The 17,996-nt window shown below is 36.2% G+C and overlaps 1 long non-coding RNA gene across 4 annotated transcripts in view; it reads left to right on the top strand.

The window, feature by feature from the left end:
* Nucleotides 1-17,996, top strand: part of LOC103661751 — a 583,685-nt gene that overhangs the window by 105,641 nt on the left and 460,048 nt on the right. The window lies entirely within an intron of this gene.

The following is a 17,996-nucleotide window of genomic DNA, read 5'->3' as shown; positions in this document are numbered from 1 at the left end:
CTCTTAAACATGTGTGCAGAAATACATATACAATTATTGCAATTGAGTGTTATTCTTGTTCTTACTAAACTCTTTTTCCTCACGGCCTATTTTAGTCTTATAGTACTGAGGATGCCTTTACAGGTACATTGCTTGAAATGTGGAAAATTGATCTGTAATTTAGGAAGTCAGTAAAAAAGAGCAATCTGGAAGCCAGTGAATACTATAGAAATTGCAAGGTGATAAAAAAATTAGATAAGGTCTGGTGGTGATGACTGAGAATCCAGAACTATTTTGGGCTTTGTATCAGGAGAGCGGGAAATAGATCACTTCCATCCATAGGGTGGTGGAGAGATGATACCTGGAATTCAATTTACTGTTTTGTGAACTCTTAGAAAAGAAACAGACTCTGAACTATAGAAAACAAACTGATGGTTACCAGAGGGGAGGTGGGCAGGGGCATGGGTGAAGTAGGGGATGAGGATTAAGGAATGTGCTTGTCATGATGAGCACCAGGTGATGTATGGAATTGTTGAATCACTATATTGTACACCTGAAACTAATATGACATTGCATATTAACCAACTGGAATTAAAATAAAAACTAAAAAAGAAAAGAAACATTAGAGGAGATCCAGAAGTGAGAAATAATAATGATAAAGAGAACTGAAGATATAATTTGTGAGGAGAGATTAAGGCAGATAAATGTGTTCAGTTAAGTGAAGATTAAGTGGGCTCTGATAATATGCTACTCATGCTTCTGAGGTCTAAATGGAGAGAGGACATATTTAGCATAATATGCTCGTACATAAGAAGGAGATGGCTTTCAAGGAAATAAATTCTAAGGAACTTATTAAAAAATGCCTCAATTTTTTCCCATGTTAGCTTGACAAAGCAGTAACTATAAAAATGTTTAAAATGAATATGAGATTGTAAACTTCTGGAAGTTATGATTCAGTTCCTATATGAATTTATAGCTATCTTATAAACCCTTATTCGTGTCAGCTAGAAACTGATAGAAATTATCAGACAGCATGTAATTATAGCTTAAGAAACCGAAGAGAAGAATTTCTAAAACAGCAGTTCTCAAACTTTAGGTCTCAGGACCTCTTTATACTTTTAAAAGTTTGAAGTTCCCAAAGAGCATTTGTTTACATGGGTTATAGTGACTGATATTTACCACATAAGAAATTATATTGAAAATAATTTTGACATATTTATCACTTCTTTAAAAATAATGATAATAAGCTCATTACATGTTAACATACAGAACATTTTTAATGAAAAATAATGGTAGAGGAGAAAAGTGGCATTGTTTTACATTTTTGAAGCCTCTTTCATGTCTGCCTTAATGGAAGACAGCTGGATTTCTATATTTAATATTGCATGCATTGTTTTAGTTGAAGTATACATAAAAAGCCTACCCTCACACAGATATGTAGTTGGGAAAAAGAGAGTATTTCAATAGTCTTTTCATATAATTGTGAATATCCTTTTTGATACCCACTAAAACTTGGCAAATTGTAGTTTTTTTGCAGGTTAGTTGCAATGTGGAAGCTGATACTTTTAACAGTAAACTTCTGATACTCTCTTACTTTAAAATCCATTTGTCTGCCATCAACAAAACAAAAAGGCAACCTACTGAATGGGAGAAGATATTTGCAAATCATGCATCCAATAAGGAATTAATATTCAAAAACCATAAAGAACTTATACAACTTAATATAAAAAATCCAATTAAAAAATGGGCAGAGGACTTGAATAGACATTTTCCAGAGAAGATATACGTATGGCCAACAAGCACATGAAAAGATGCTCAACATCGCTAATCATCAGTGAAATGCAAATTAAAACCACAATGAGGGGCGCCTGGGTGGCACAGCAGTTAAGCGTCTGCCTTCGGCTCAGGGCGTGATCCCGGCGTTGTGGGATCGAGCCCCACATCAGGCTCCTCCGCTATGAGCCTGCTTCTTCCTCTCCCACTCCCCCTGCTTGTGTTCCTTCTCTCGCTGGCTGTCTCTATCTCTGTCGAATAAATAAATAAAATCTTAAAAAAAAAATAAAACCACAATGAGATATCATCTCACACCTATCAAATTGGTTATTATCAAAAAACAAAAAATAGTGTTGGCGAGAATGTGGAGAAAAGGAAACTCTCATGTACTGTTGGATGAGAATGTAAGTGGGTGCAGCCATTATGGAAAACAGTATGAAAGTTCCTCAAAAATTAAGAATAGAAATGCTATATGATCAAGTAGTTCCATTCTGGGTATTTATCTGTAGAAAACAAAATGCCAATTTGAAGAGATGTATGCATCCCTGTGTTCATTGCAGCATTATTTACAATAGCCAAGATATGGACGCAACTTCAGTATCCATCTATAGGTGGAAGGATAAAGAAGATGGAAGATGTGGAATATCAATCAATCTATCTATCTATCATCTATCTATCATCTATAATATTGTGGAATATGTGGAGTATATATATATATATATATACACACACATACATATATACATATATATATATAGTGAGTGCAAGGATATGAAAAATACAATGGCTACTAGTATAGTTTGGTGCTATGGCTCTACCATCAGTGCAAATATTAACACAGTGAAAAAGTCAAATAGTATCTTAGCATAATTATGAAAATAATTTGACCTCATGCACCTGTTGAACATGTCTCAGGGACCTCTAGTACTGAGAGGCAAAAAATTTGATAATGAATCATTGGTATTTAGAGTGAAGGCTGCCATTTCTTTTTATCTTTTGGTCCCTGAACCCATGTATTATTTCTGTGTGAAAAATAGTATCGTATATTGGGTGCTGCTTCAGAATGCACACCTATCATACACATCTCTTTCATTCAAGAGACCATGGGTTTGGAAACTGAATTAGAGCTGATAATTGGGTGAAGAGCCAAGATTTTCCAGTGTGGTCATATAAGTCAATTGTCTGTCAGAGTTAGAGATTTTTTTTTCTCCCTAATTTTACAGAAGTTATTGGGTTGCTCATCTATTTCAGTCCTGGGATTCAAGAAGTTTTAGAGTTTACTCTTCACCCCCAAATTGAGAAATGCATTGCCTTCCTGAAGTACTGTAGTAGTTGTAGTAGTTGTAGTAGTTCTCTATCTAGGCTGGAGATGACAATGGGCTTCCTGAATTCAATGAGGACCACAGGATCTGGGTGTGGCAAGGCCCGGTTTCACCACTTAGTGAACAGAAGCAAGTATTGTGGTTGTCATAATTAGCTGCTAATTAGATGGTTACCAGATTTTTAAACATTTTTAAATTTAATTTATTTAAACTAAAAAACAAAAACAGAAACAGTAGCTCCATTTCTTCCACACCCCCACCCACCCCAATCCCTGCCTCTTTGCCTCTTGGCAACCACCAATCTATTCTCTCTGTGAGCTTGTTGTTGTTGTTTTTTTAATATTCCACATATAAAAAAGATCATACAGGATTTGTCTTTCTCTGTCTGACTTATTTTACTTAGCATAATGCCCTCAAGTTCTATCCATATTTTCACAAATAGCGAGATTTTGTTCTTCTTTATGGCTGAATAATATTCCATTGTATATATATACACCACAATTTCTTTACTCATTCATCCATTGATGGACACTTAGGTTGTTTCCATATGGTGGCTGTTGTAAATAATGTTGCAATGAACATGGAGTTACTAGAAATTTTTTATTATAAAGATCTTTGACAATACCCATTCATTCTCTAGTTTCCTTCCGAATGTTTCCCTTATCTAAAACATCACTAAAGGCCTCTTCTTTTTCTTCATCCTTCTCAAATTCTTTTACAGTACTCCAGTTTTTGTTTGAAAAGTGTTATAATTCAAATGTGCAAAGAAATATTGCTCTTCAATAATTTGTAAGAGTAAACAAGGATATACTTTATTTAAGTAGCCTTATTTATGCAAAATTATGTAAATAATCTAGAAAATATTTACCTAAATTTATCACTTCAACCAAATGGTGAAATTAAGATCACTCAAATAGCCTAAAGTGTGAAATAATTTGAGGTGTGAATGTACAGTATGAACTGAATCAGAGTCTTTTGGCTCACAACGTAGTCGTTAGATTTTTAAAGTTTAAAATAGAGTTTATTGAACTTTTTTTTAAATAAAGGGACAGATAATAAATATTTTAAGCTTTGTATGCTATATGGTTTCTATTGTGAGTACTCAACTTATGCTTAGAATACAAAAACTGCCATAGATAATATGCACATGAACTGACGTGGAAGTATTTTAATGAAAGTTTATTTACAAAAGCAGGCAGTGGGCCATAGTTTGCTGATCTAAGCTCACACATTATTTTGTGTCATCTAGCAACTTTTATTCCATGTCTTTCCACAAATTTGTTTGAATAATGCACCTGCATTCTCTAGTTTTTCACTGTCTGGTCTCTTAAATGTTTAAACTTTGACTCCTAATATCCCACCACTGAAACTTTTCTTAATGGCATTATTAATTATTTCTTATATTATTATTATTTACTGGGCAAATTCAGTAACCTCTTTTGGGTTTGGAATCCTAGCTTGCCTTGATATATCTTAGCTATTTTAGCAGGAAATATTTTAGAATCAAAGTCAAGACTTGGATAGGCCACTTAAAAGCACATGCTGGCTCATCCAAAAGAGAATATTAGATAAGTTAATAGATGTATTCAATACTGCAAGCAGCTACTCTGATTATTATGCGACTCACTGGTCTGTATCATCCTAGGGTCAACTAGCGAGAAATCAGTATTACCCAGGACCTATAACTGATGGTGCCCAGGAGATATTCAAGTTACAAGTTACTCTGAGAGTATCCCTGGAGATTTCCAGGGATGGAGATCTCCAGGGATACAAGCAGGGGCATTAGACTTGCAAGATGGAACTCTCCTTAGAGGGTAGGAAAGAAGATGAAGTTGAGGGGTGCCTGGGTGGCTCAGTCGTTAAGCGTCTGCCTTCGGCTCAGGGCGTGATCCCGGCGTTCTGGGATCGAGCCCCACATCAGGCTCCTCCGCTGGGAGCCTGCTTCTTCCTTTCCCACTCCTCCTGCTGGTGTTCTCTCTCTCGCTGGCTGTCTCTCTCTGTCAAATAAATAAATAAAATCTTAAAAAAAAAAAAAGAAGAAGAAGAAGAAGTTGGGTGACCAAGCCAGTGCTTTGTTAGAGGTGTTGAGCAAGGAGGTGAGAAAGGTGACAAAGTCTAGGAGTATAAACATGTTAATAAGTTTCATTCCAATCCCACAATTAAATGGAGCTTACTTAAATGAAGGCTTCAATAAAGCACTACCTTAATTTCTAAGTAAAATTTGACTACTGATTTAACATAATTTAAAAGATAAAATTCACTGTAGGTGTGATAATCTATTGAATTATTCAAAAGGTAATTAAGCTAACACTCTCAACACTGAATCTAATGTGATTTTTACCAACTTCATTTCCTTTTTTTTTTTTTTTGCATGTAAAATCATAGAGTTTAGCATGATCTGGATAGCTTATTTAAATTTTAAAGGAAAATAATATGTATTTTTTTGTTTCCCTTTCCCACTTGAATAGTTTTCCCTACACACTGCTCATCTTTAATGTGCATAATGCATGATGTGGTAAAAGGAACTGTCGAGAACAATTTGATCAAATTAAAAATATCCAGCAGAAAGTATCCATCACATGGTTTACAAAGTTTGTGGCTTCATCCGAAGTAAGTGTAAAACTAAAACAGAAGTCCTTGGTCTTTTACTATTAAGTCCCTACCACATGGCTATATAGATTTCTGAAGCTGGTTGCTTGGTGTTCTATCTTCCATGCATATTGAATTAATTTTCTTGGCATTTTGCTGATTGTTCCACTGCCATTTCATTTGAAATAGAAACTCAGAAAATGTCATTTACTTCCCTTTTTAGAAAATGTTAGCATTTCTTCCATTTTGTGATCAATCACCATCGCCGCTATTTTCCATGGAGTCCTCTGTTCTTATGAGATTATGGAGATGTTTCCAGAGACAAATCATGGTTGTTGTGTATTCATGCATTGGAGTCAAAGTATATAAGAAGAGCACAGTCCTAGATAATTCTTTGGCTATTAGACTATGGTATTTAGATGTAAAACAAACTTTATGTGTTCATTTGTTTGTTTCTTCATTGACAAATATTATTAAATATTTACTATAGGGAAAGTATTATATTGAGATGGGGTGGGGAAGAGATAAAAAGATACATGTGATACTATCCTTGTCTTGTGAGAAACATAAACTTTTAGAACTTGAATGCATGACCTGGATAACATATTTCAATTTTGCAGGACAATAACTTACTAGTTTTTATCTGTTTCCCTCTCCCACTACAATAGTATTCCTCACCCACTGCCCATCTTTAATGCAAAAAATGCATGATGTGGTAACAGGGAACACTTCAAATAGAAGCCTACTTCAACCCTTTCATTGGGCATGTGAGAAATCATAGCTAAAAGGTTTTAAATGATATGCTTAACATCATGCAACTGACTGAGTCTAGGAACTCACATTCTAATAGAGGAATTTTTAATTTCTTTTTTTTTTAAGATTTTATTTATTTATTTGACAGAGAGAGAGACAGCCAGTGAGAGAGGGAACACAAGCAGGGGGAGTGGGAGAGGAAGAAGCAGGCTCACAGCGGAGGAGCCTGACGTGGGGCTCGATCCCGGAACGCCGGGATCACGCCCTGAGCCGAAGGCAAACGATTAACGACTGTGCCACCCAGGCGCCCCAGGAATTTTTAATTTCTTAAAAAAAATTTACAGTAACTGGAATTTAAGATTGAGTATTACGTTAAATCATTTAATAGGCTCAGAGAATTAGATTAAGGAATTTTGAACAACTTCTTTCTTTCCAAAGGCATTGATGACATGCATTGTTTTTTCGCACAGAGAGGTGTTAGCATTGTATTTGATCTATTTGTAGTCCCTTCATGTCCATTGAATCTTGAAAATCATAAATGGGCACCTGCAAACTATTTCCAAAATGCCTAGATAAAATGCTTTATTTGCATGTGATAAAGGTGGACAATCTAATTCAAATAACACCTCTCTCTCTTTAACTGCAGCTACATTGATACAGAATGCTCTTACAGGTAATTCAGACTGATTAGAAGCTTAAAATTAATAACTACCAATTACTGAATGTCTGCTATGTGCCAAGTGCCTTATGTACATTCATTTTCAACCATAAGAGAAAGCATTATTATCCATTTTTTTCAACAGATGAGAACATTGGGGTTCAGAGAGGTTAGGTGGCTCAGAGAGGCTCAGCAAATTGCTCAGTGTCACCTATTGTCAGTGCAGAACGTGGTATTCAGTGCCAAGTTCTATCTAATTATAAAGCCTGCACATATTCTACTATTCATTCAACCATTAATTCATTTTTTATTCTTTTTCAGAAAGAATTCAAGGCCCTTTGATAAGGAGAATCTCACAAAACATGGTGTTAGTGGGGGGGAAGAATGATAAATGATAAAAAGGTCCTTGAAAACCTCGGTACTAGTAGCTCCAGAATATTTTAGGCAAACTTTTAACAGAGCTTGCCAACAAGTTCAGTTTGATCTCAGTTCTTGCCAGGTGGATAGGAAAGAATGTTAATTTCCCTTGTTCCTTGTGGCAGCTTCTTTTGTCTCCTAGTGGCATTCAGGCTGATAATCTTTATGGACTGATTTATTTTTGTGTTCTTTACAATCTTGCTCTTGAGTATACTCAAAACATGGACATATGCAGACAGCTGATCTGAAATAGGAAGGACCAAGATAAAGGGGTCAAAAGATAACACTCCTTTAAAGTTGGTGACATTATAAAATGTTTACCGACCTCCATGATTATGTGGGAATGACAAGGTGGTTCCTTGATCAAGCATAAACCTAGGAAACCTTGAAGGTTTAATCCAGCTCAGTATTTGACTTGCTCTGTTGTCTCTCTTAATACTGTCAGCAGTAGCCTCCTAACTGTGCTAACTGTGAAGAACAATGATAGATCTAACATCTGTTTTGGTGCCTCAGTTTCCTTATCTGGAAACTAGAAATCATATTAGGAGTAGCACAGCCGAAAAGAATGTATGTGATGCCCAGAAATATAAAGTGTTTAAGAGTATAAAGTGGTAAAATATAAATGTTTAGAAACTCTAGATATAGTGAGGTTAAATCATATACTCCTTTATAGTCTCTTGTTCAAGCTGTATATATTTATGTATGAAAATGGGCCATGATTTGGACAATAACGACCTTGAACATAGACTAGTCCAATAGGCCTGATCTTTCTGATATCCCATCAGATGAAATTTGGTCTTGATTGGTACTGTGCAGGTTAACCAGTTATTGGTGGTCAAAAAGAAAGGTTTTCTCTAGAAAATTGGCTAGAAAAGGAATTACTGCCTACAAGGGAAAGGTGTGGGGTAAGTGAATATATTCTCTGGAAGTGGATGCTAGTGAGCTCCTGTTTCTGTGTGGCCTTCATTAGGACATCATGATCTGGCCGGTTTAGTGCACTTTGCTGGGGAGGAGGGTGAGAAGAAGCTTGCTGGAATGGAGAGAAATACCTTAATTATTAGTGCTAGCAATTTTATAATTTTTCTACCTTAAAAATATAAAGTGCCCTTGTTTACATATTTTTAATGGTCAGAAAACACTTTAAATGTATAAAACTAACTGTAGTGTTAGTTGGGGAGAATGAAACTGAAGTTGTGACTCTGTTTACCTTATATGCACTTACTTATTGTGGAAAAAACCTGGTAGGTGGATAATTTCTTGACTGAGTTAGTAATTATAGAAATTAAACCTCACTACTCAGCCTCACACACTTTTTTGTCTGGACCAGCTGAGTTAGCATCATAATATTGCTGTTCAGTGAAGCAATAGGCCTTCAGCTGGATGTGGGAGAGCTGATGTGGTTTCTCCTTCCCTGCTTCCTTAAATCTCCAAGGTTGGGTGGTGGATAGTGAACTCAGAGTGACCTCTTCACTGATGAGATTTTTCTTGTCACCTTTTTAATCCTCTTCAGAAATAGATGTATTACTTTGTTTCTTAAGGTTGGGGTGGATTCAGAACTGGGCTGACTGGCAGCATCTTAGAGACATCAGAGGCCCAGTTCACAGTACAGGCTTCTGGACTCCTCCCTCTGTTTATTACTGCTTTGTGGGCTGAGTTTAGATTTGGGTCTTCTATCTCAATTTGCTTACTTGTTTTCTGAAAAGGAGCTTAATATAACCTTATACTTGCAAAGCACTTTAGACATATGAAGTGGTGCTACTAAATTGCAAAGTACTAAACTCTGTATCTAAGTTTCAGCTAAATATTTTTTCCTGTTCCTCCTTCCAGATTTGAGTTGGAGTAGTGCCCAGGACAAAGGCATATCTTCACGGGGATATGAGTTTTTTATATGGTCAGGTGAAAGAGTGTGGGCAGATGGAGGCCAGTGTTTCCTTCACATGAGGTCTTCTGGGAGGTACTTATGTTTTTCTGTGAATTTTTCTCCTGAAAAGAGTTGCCTGGATCTCTCATTTTATTATAAAACTTTTGCATTCTTGGTAGACTTATATGTGTCCACTATCCAGCCAAACTGGGTGGAGAGGGGAATCTGTTTGTGATATATACCTTCCTTGTCTCCACTCATTCTGTATTTGAGAAATGAGCTGAGAAAACAAAGTCCCTTTTGATTTTAGGATCTGAGTTGCTTTTTTATTCCTCAGTAGTTTATTCATAGAAGATGATACTAGTCTTTTGGACTAGTTTTTTTTTTTTTAATTGGGAAAAAAAGCATATTTTCCTAATGACAGAATAATGAAAAAGATAAAAATATAGTGGGGAGAAAGAAGAACGAATGAAAAGGGGAATGAAAACTTCACTTAAGTCAAGTTTTCAGTACCTGAAACCTGTGGGTTTAAGTTGGTTCTGTATTGCAGTTAAATGAGAAGATTCATGATGAGGATGGGATATATAACCAGTTACAGAGTTCTTGCCACCACTGGGTACTGTGGCAATGATTGGAGTCTGTAATTAGGAAAGCAATCAAGACTACAGGATTAGACCTTCCACTTTAGAAAAGAAGAGCCTTGGTTTTATTTACCATGAGCTCAGCTTGCAGATGATCATTTTGCTGTGGTTTTTAGAGAAGACCACCTTGGGAGAAAGGCATGTAAATCACATTTCACTGCTAGTTAAACAAATCAGTGAAAGTTGCAGGGGCAAACCCTCTGCAGAGTGAAGCCTTGCAGTAATTACCAACTGTCTTCTGAAAGGAGATGGTGACACACACGGAGAGTATGAGTCCTGGCTTGCTCTTTGGAGTAAAATAACATTCATTCGAAAAACTGGTTCTCTTGTTGTTGTGTCAGAAAGAGAGATTTCTAACAGAGGGATTTGACAGACTAGACAAAAGGCCTGGTTAAGTAATCAAATGTTCATGCAGGTGTTCTAGTTTTCCCTGCAGCACTTGTACATACCAGATGAACTATGTTGGGTCTAATGTACATTCTCTTTGGGTAAAAATCTCTGCATGTAAACATTTTTCACTGATGACATATTTTTATGTAGGCATTTTACTGCTAGAGTATAAGCATTTGTTTAATTCAGAGGATGAATGGGTTCTTTCCTAGTTTATCAAACAGGATATGAACATTCCTTGTGCTATACCATCCTCATTGAGGCTTATTTGTGAGCTTGCTGAGTTTGTCATTGGCAACTGCACTATTTGGCTTAACTGTTGGGCTCTAGAGCAAGGAACTATAATTTCTCCCCTGTCACCATCTGTAGTTACAAAATGGTTTTTTTCTTGTGATAAGAACTTTTAAGATTTACTCTCAGTAATTTTCAAATATATAATACAGTGTTATTAATTATAGTCACCATGCTGTACATTACATCCCCATGACTTCTTTATTTTATGACTGGGAGTTTGTACTTTTGACCCTCTTCACCCATTTCACCCATTCCCCACCCCCACTCCTAGCAACCACCAATCTGTTCTTTGTATCTATGAGCTCAGTTTTGTTTTGTTTTTTTTAGATTCCACATATAAGTGAGATCATACAGTATTTGTTTTTCTCTATTCCACTTATTTCACTTAGCATAATGTCCTCTAGGTGCATCCATGTTGTTGCAAATGGCAAGATTTCATGCTTTTTTATGGGAATAATATTCCATTGTATGTGTATATACCATGTTTTCTTTATCCATTCATCCATCCGTGGACACTTCAGTTACTTCCATATATTGGCTATTGTAAATAATGCTGCAATGAACCTGGGGTGTATATCTCTTTTTGAGAGAGTGTTTTTGTTTTCTTCTGATAAATGCCCTTAAGTGAATTTGCTAGATCATATGGTGGTTCTATTTTTAATTTTTTGAGGAGCCTCCATACTGTTTTCAATAGTGGCTGCACCGATTTACATCCCCACCAACAATGTGTGAGAGTGCCCTTTTCTCTACAGCCTCACCAACACTTGTTATTTCTTATCTTTTTGATAATAGCCTTTCTAACAGGTGTGAGGTGGTATCTTACATAGTTTTGATTCCCATTTCTCTGATAATTAGTGATGCTGAGCACCTTTTCATATTTCTGTTGGCCCTTTGTATGTTTTCTTTGGAAAAATGTCTATTCAGATCCTGTACCCATTTTTTAATTGATTTTTTTTTTTTGGCTACTCAGTTGTATGTGTTCTATATATATTTTGGATATTAATCCCTTATCAGATATGTAATTTGCAAATATTTTCTCCCATTTGGTATGTAGCGTTTTGTTTTGTTGTTTCCTTTGCTATGAAGATTTTTAGTTTGATATAGTCCCACTTTTTTATTTTTGTTGCCTTTGCTTTTGGTGTCAAATCTGAAAAAAAAAATATTGTCGAAGCTGATGTCAAGGAGTTTACCATTTATGTTTTCTTGTACAGTTTTTTTATGGGTTCAGGTCTTACATTCAAGTCTTTAATCTATTTTGTGTTAATTTTTGTGTATGGTGGAATAGAATGGTCCAGTTTAATTCTTTCACATGTGGCTGCCTGGTTTTCCCAACACCATTTATTAAAGAGACTCTTCTTTTCCTATTGTATATTCTTGGCTTCTTTTTCTTAAATTAATTGACCATATGTATGTGGGGTTAGAGCATTTCTGATTAGTAGCAGAAGAATAGGAATCTTTATGTTGTTTTTCTAGCCCCTCCAATTAGACATTGAAAAGAGTGACTTTGTTTCACCCCTTTAGTTGTGATTAGCTGCTTTTCTGCCTCTGATTACTTTGACACTGGCCCTACCCAGCTGCTTCCACCTTTGGGAGCACATCAGAAGCCCTTTACCACCAAGTTGTATTTTGCAAAAGAGTTGTGGGACTTCATGGATTTTTGCATTCAGTTTTCTGTACAAGCAATAAATCAATTGGTGTCTAACCCTTTCCATGTATAAGGAGGGGCCAAAGTCTGTCATATATTATGTTAAAATTAAGTATTCCAGAATGTATCCAATTTGAGACAAATTAAAGCACTCCAGCCAAAGATGGAAAGTATCTTATTGTTGTTACATTGTTTTTTGTTTTACATGATTTCTAGGTGGTGACCTTTGGGGCTTTCCTTTTCTTCACTGTGGATCAAATGATCTCCTATTAGACCCGTATGTGGAGTTCTAAGATTTTATTTATTTATTTATTTGACAGGGATAGAGACAGCCAGCGAGAGAGGGAACACAAGCAGGGGGAGTGGGAGAGGAAGAAGCAGGCTCATAGCAGAGGAGCCTGATGTGGGGCTCGATCCCGTAACACCGGGATCACGCCCTGAGCCGAAGGCAGACGCCCAACCGCTGTGCCACCCAGGCGCCCCCGTATGTGGAGTTCTAATTACTATGCATTGTTCAACTGGTTTCTTTACTTTCTTTACTCTTGTAAAGTGTAACTGTGTACTATATTGCTGATTCTTTATTTTTAACGTAAATTTCAATCTCCATCAAAGTAATATATATGTATACACAAAATATATAACATTTGTGTACATATATGTTATATATATTTACATATATATTTAACATTTGTGTATATATGTTATTGTATTATATATATAGTATTACTTCAAATTTTAAATATACAATATTAATATATATACTCTTTTAATTATATATTATATTTAATATATATAATATATAATGTATATAATCTTTTATAATATATAATCTTTATATACAATCTTTTCTGTATATATATAATAATATTAATATATATATTTAAGATTTAAGGTAATACAATCAAGCTTATAATAAAAATTTCTGGCCAGTTCCTATCCCACTCTTCCTTAATTCCCACTCTTCAAAGGCAACCACTGCTAATTCTTTAGCTAATATGATTCCCAAGTTTAAAACAACATCCTTACTCTCCTATTCCTTGATTTGCCAATTTTAGGTTAACTATCGTGGAAGATGAATTAATTCTTTTAACCTGTATCATACTCCTCTTCCTTGCCAACCACTGTCCCCCCACCTGCCTTCATTTACCCCAGTACCCCAGTATAGTTATATCACACTTTTTTTGTTAGCAATATTCAGTGTTACCAACTAAATAGTTTTCATAGCTAAGCCATATTGCTTACTCTAATTACATTATTTCTTGGAGTTAATAAGCTGCTTTTTTTCTTATGATTTTTAGATACTGAAAATGAACCTTATCTGTTCTCCAACTTCCTGAGAATTGTAAATGTCCTTTCAGTTTAGTCAAATATATCCTTCTTCCCTACTTTGCCCCCTCCCTCTTCCTTCCCTTCCTCCCTCCCTTCCTTCCTTCCTTCCTTCCTTCCTTCCTTCCTTCCTTCCTTCCTTCCTGTTCTTTCTTTCTGCATATATCCTTTATGGAGCTTTCTGTCCCCCTTTTCACTCTTGAATATTTGCTTTCAAGGCTCAAAGTTTCCTTTGTTAGAGCCCTAGAAAGGCCTTTATTCTTTCTTCTGTGTTGAGTCTTCTCTTTTCTCAGTCTCATATCTTGATTTTTACTCTCATTTTGTTGCATTGTGTTCACTTACAGCATCTTGAAAAAAGGTGATAAGAATTAAATTTGTATATTTTAATTTTACTCCCTAAAGTGATTATTAATTTGATGTGGTTAAGAATTCTTGGTAGGAAAACCTTTTCCCTCAGAACTGTGAGGGCTTTTTCCATTGCCCAGTTTTGCTGCTGAGAAGATGATACTTTGATTCCCAAGCATTTTTATGTAACTTGCATTTTCTCGATGTAAACATTTATCCTATCGCATTTTATTTTTGTGATCATATGATCATGTTTTCATCTCCAGTATTTTCTTTTTCATCTTAGACTCTTTCTTTTGTTGCAGTATCTCTTTTCTGTTTCACAAACTCTATATCTTTTTATGTTTCTTCGAGGCATTGTCAGTTTAAATTTTCATATATTTAAATATTTATGTTTAAAATATTTGTGTATTTATTATTTTAAATAAGTAACACATGTGCATGGTAAACTGTTCAACAATAAAAAGATATTCAGTGGTAAGTGGGCCTTCCTTCCTCCCTTGACACCTGCCATCCAATTTGGTAACACCAGGGTCTTCTCTTTTAGGCCGGTAAGTGTCCTTTATAAGAATCCTAGTCTCCTGCTGGGAGGAGTTTAAGCTAGGTCCCAGGTGGGCAAAAGGGCTAATATTTTCCAATGTTAGGTAAGTCAACTGTCATAACTCCCTCTTTTCATTATGACACCTTGCTCCCACTTTTGGCTGTGTGAATTTAAAAATCTCTCTGGTTCATTGGGTCTAGGGAGCACTATTACTCTAATCTTGTGCTGGGATTGGGGAGGAATAGTCATATGACAGGGATAGGAGGTATGAAGTGAATCTGGGGTTCAGACCTGCTTTTTATAGAGACTTTCAATACAACTGACTGTTTTCAGCCCCAATCTTCATCTTATACTTTAGAGGGAACTGGTGCTTCCAATTTCTGCATCTTTCTGAGGTTATACAGTCTTCTACATAGTCAGTTTCAGGTGTTTGGTCTCACCCAGTCTTACTTTTAGGTGTTAAATGGCCCAATACATTCCAAAGGAAAATCTTTCTCAATACCTTATCTAAAACAAAGCTTCTCTCTTTTCCCTGCTGAGTGACTCAGTGGCCAGCAGTGGACTGGGGGATCTGGTAAGCTGTTGTTTCAGTTTTTTTGCTTTAGCCTCTTCTCTCCCTTCTTCAGATTCCTTCAAGGTGGAGGAAGAAAGAGAGAGCACCCACCTTTTTGGGTGTTTTGTAGTTCCCCCTGCAGAGACCTTGACACTGTATCACCTCTCTTCTGTGCCTGCCTCTCTTACCTCCTCACCCCCATCCTGTGATCTACCCACAGAGCCTCTATCTGATAGTATTCATGGCCCTGAAAAGTAGCCATCTTGGGCAATGTTTTCCTGCTTGTTTTATCCCTATCTATTCTTCAGTGTCAACCTAGTCCATGGAAATTTAGGATGATCTACCAATTTACTCTCTTCACCCAGCTGTCATGGATGTTCTCTAGCTAGCAGCCTGCCCTCATTTCTCCAAATGCAGTCAGATATCAGTATGGGGGATCTAGGCCCCCAAACTCCCAAGGACAGAAACAACCCGTAGTAGAGGGTCGACCTATGAATTTCTGTCCCTCAGCAAGGTTATTGCGAAGCAACCTGGCCTTCTAGAGAGCATCCTTTTACTCTTTTTTAAGAAGTTCTCTTGGGGACCCTTAATTTCTTTTTTTTCTTTTTTTACACACAAATGCATTTCAGAGTCTTCATCTGGACAACTCTCAATGGTTCTCTTATTTAGACCACAGGGGATAAACAGTGAGGGGCCAGTTTGATAACTTGCTAACAAGTTCTATTTGGATATGCCTATACATTTTTTCTTTATATTTGTTTCAATCCAAGTCTATTTGTTGCCCTTCTTTACCCTGTGCTATACTTTCAGGAGGCTATTCCCTAGACATAGATTCTCTTGTAGCTGATTTGCAACATCCAGTTGGGTTTGGCCAATAGGAAATCAATGAGAGAATGAGAGGAGAGAAAGGTCAGAATATTTACTTCCTCTATCTCCTATAATGTCTCCTGTGGCTACAGCTCTTACCACGTGGTACCCTCCTCCTTAGTATCAGGTCTTTCTGGCCTCCTGGAACACTATTTCCTCCCCTTCTTACTTCAGCACTACTGGTAGTAATGGCTTCCCACTACTGAAGTTTCTAGGTGCCTCACCCTGCCTAATACTTACGTAAATTCTTGCTTCATTGGAATCCCTTCATGTGAATGGTTTGGAGTGAATCTGTTTCCTACCATGATCCTGATGGACACAATAGGTCTTAGTACTATGGAAAATAGAACCATAGTCTCAGAATTTGAAATAAGACTTTGCGACCAACTAAGAATGAACTGCATTTCAAGAAGGAGGGATGGTAATACTCAACAGCCAGGTGCTGGGAACCACTACATTCTAGTACCCTGGCACATTAAAACAAAAGCTTTTCTTATACACACATATAGCCTAAGTGCTGCTCCAAGCATCACCTTGGTGAGGGAAGGACAGAATGTATAATTACAAATTAAGATTTTCTTAACTTTCAAAAGGAAATGGTCACAGTAGTCAGTAACCCATTTAGTATCCATCATTTTGTTGAGATGAATTTTTTTCTCTATTGACCTATTATATTATGGAAGGACTGATATCTTTACAGTCTTCACCCATTTTCCTCAGATTTGAGGAAAGGAAAAGACCCATCCATCTCCTATTTCACAACCAAAGCTCTAGTTCCATGTAGGTTCATAAAGTTAATCTTCTGGGTTAAATTCCGTCTGCTCCTGAGAATGTCCCCACTACTTTGGATATTTGCATAAGGGAAAAGAAATGAAAAAAAAAAAAAGAAATCTAGTGTATCATTTTTGGGGAAGGTGGGGAGTAGAAGCAGGAGCAGCCACCTGTTAAATGGCTCAGGTCAGGTTGTGCAGCAGAAAGTCTGTGAGGTTCCTGGTGAATCTTGAGAAAAATGCAGTGTAGGAGGGGGCTGAGTTCTCCTATTGCCCCCAAAGGACTGAACAGTAATGACTTCAACAGGTGTTCAGAAGCTTTTGCCAAAAGGAAAAATAATTAGATGCTGCAGGATAAAATTTTAGAGGCTATATACAAATCATCTTGTCTATTTGATGGATGTATGAGCATGTGCTCTTGGAGAAATTGGTTTATTTTCAAAAGACTAAATTAATCATAAAGTTGTGATACAAACTGGCATGCTTAATTTATCTCAGACTCATCAGTACATATCAGTTGCAAAGGAAATAAATGTACATATGTCTAATAATGACCTTTCTTAGATTCAAAACTAAGTAAGTGTATATAAACTACAAATGAATATCCTTAATTGAGGAATTTGGTGGGGGAGGTCAATGGGTGGAAAAAATTCTCTATTATTTATGTCACTTAAACTGTCAGCTTATTGAGAAGGACTGTGTTTCATCTTTCTTTGATCTGCCTATGTACCTAACACATAGCAGGTATAGAAGTTTATTAGATGAATTTTTCATTCAGTTCTGATGGCTATTTTCCATCACTCTTCCAATAAAAGTAACTTCTATTCAAAGAGCTACTAAAAGAGCTAGGCTCAGGAAAGGACTAAATTTTGTAAAAATTGCTTGAGGGCATATTATTTAAATTGCTTTCTTCAGCTTACTACTTCAAAGATCTACATAAATATGTCTAGGTACTTTATTTATTGTCAAATTATTTAGGATACTCTTTGCAAGTAGTCATTGAACTTAATAGTTTAGAAATTATGGAATGCTTCTGATTAATAGGTATTTTATGATTCAACCTGGCACATAGGGTTTGTAAAGCTTCTTAACATCCATTTGCTAAGTGTCCTGTATTTATTTAAAATAACATTTTTTAGAAACTTAGGATGTACCAGGCACACTTTGAGTACAAGTTTGGGTTAGAAATGAAGGCCAAGAAGAGATTTATGTTTTCATGGAGCTTAAAATTGTGTGTGTGTGTGTGTGTGTGTGTGTGTGTGTGTGTGTGTG

Source organism: Ursus maritimus, unplaced genomic scaffold (genome assembly GCF_017311325.1).
Source record: "Ursus maritimus isolate PB19 unplaced genomic scaffold, ASM1731132v1 scaffold_11, whole genome shotgun sequence".
Lineage (NCBI taxonomy): Eukaryota > Metazoa > Chordata > Mammalia > Carnivora > Ursidae > Ursus > Ursus maritimus.
This window is presented reverse-complemented; position numbering and strand designations above follow the sequence as displayed.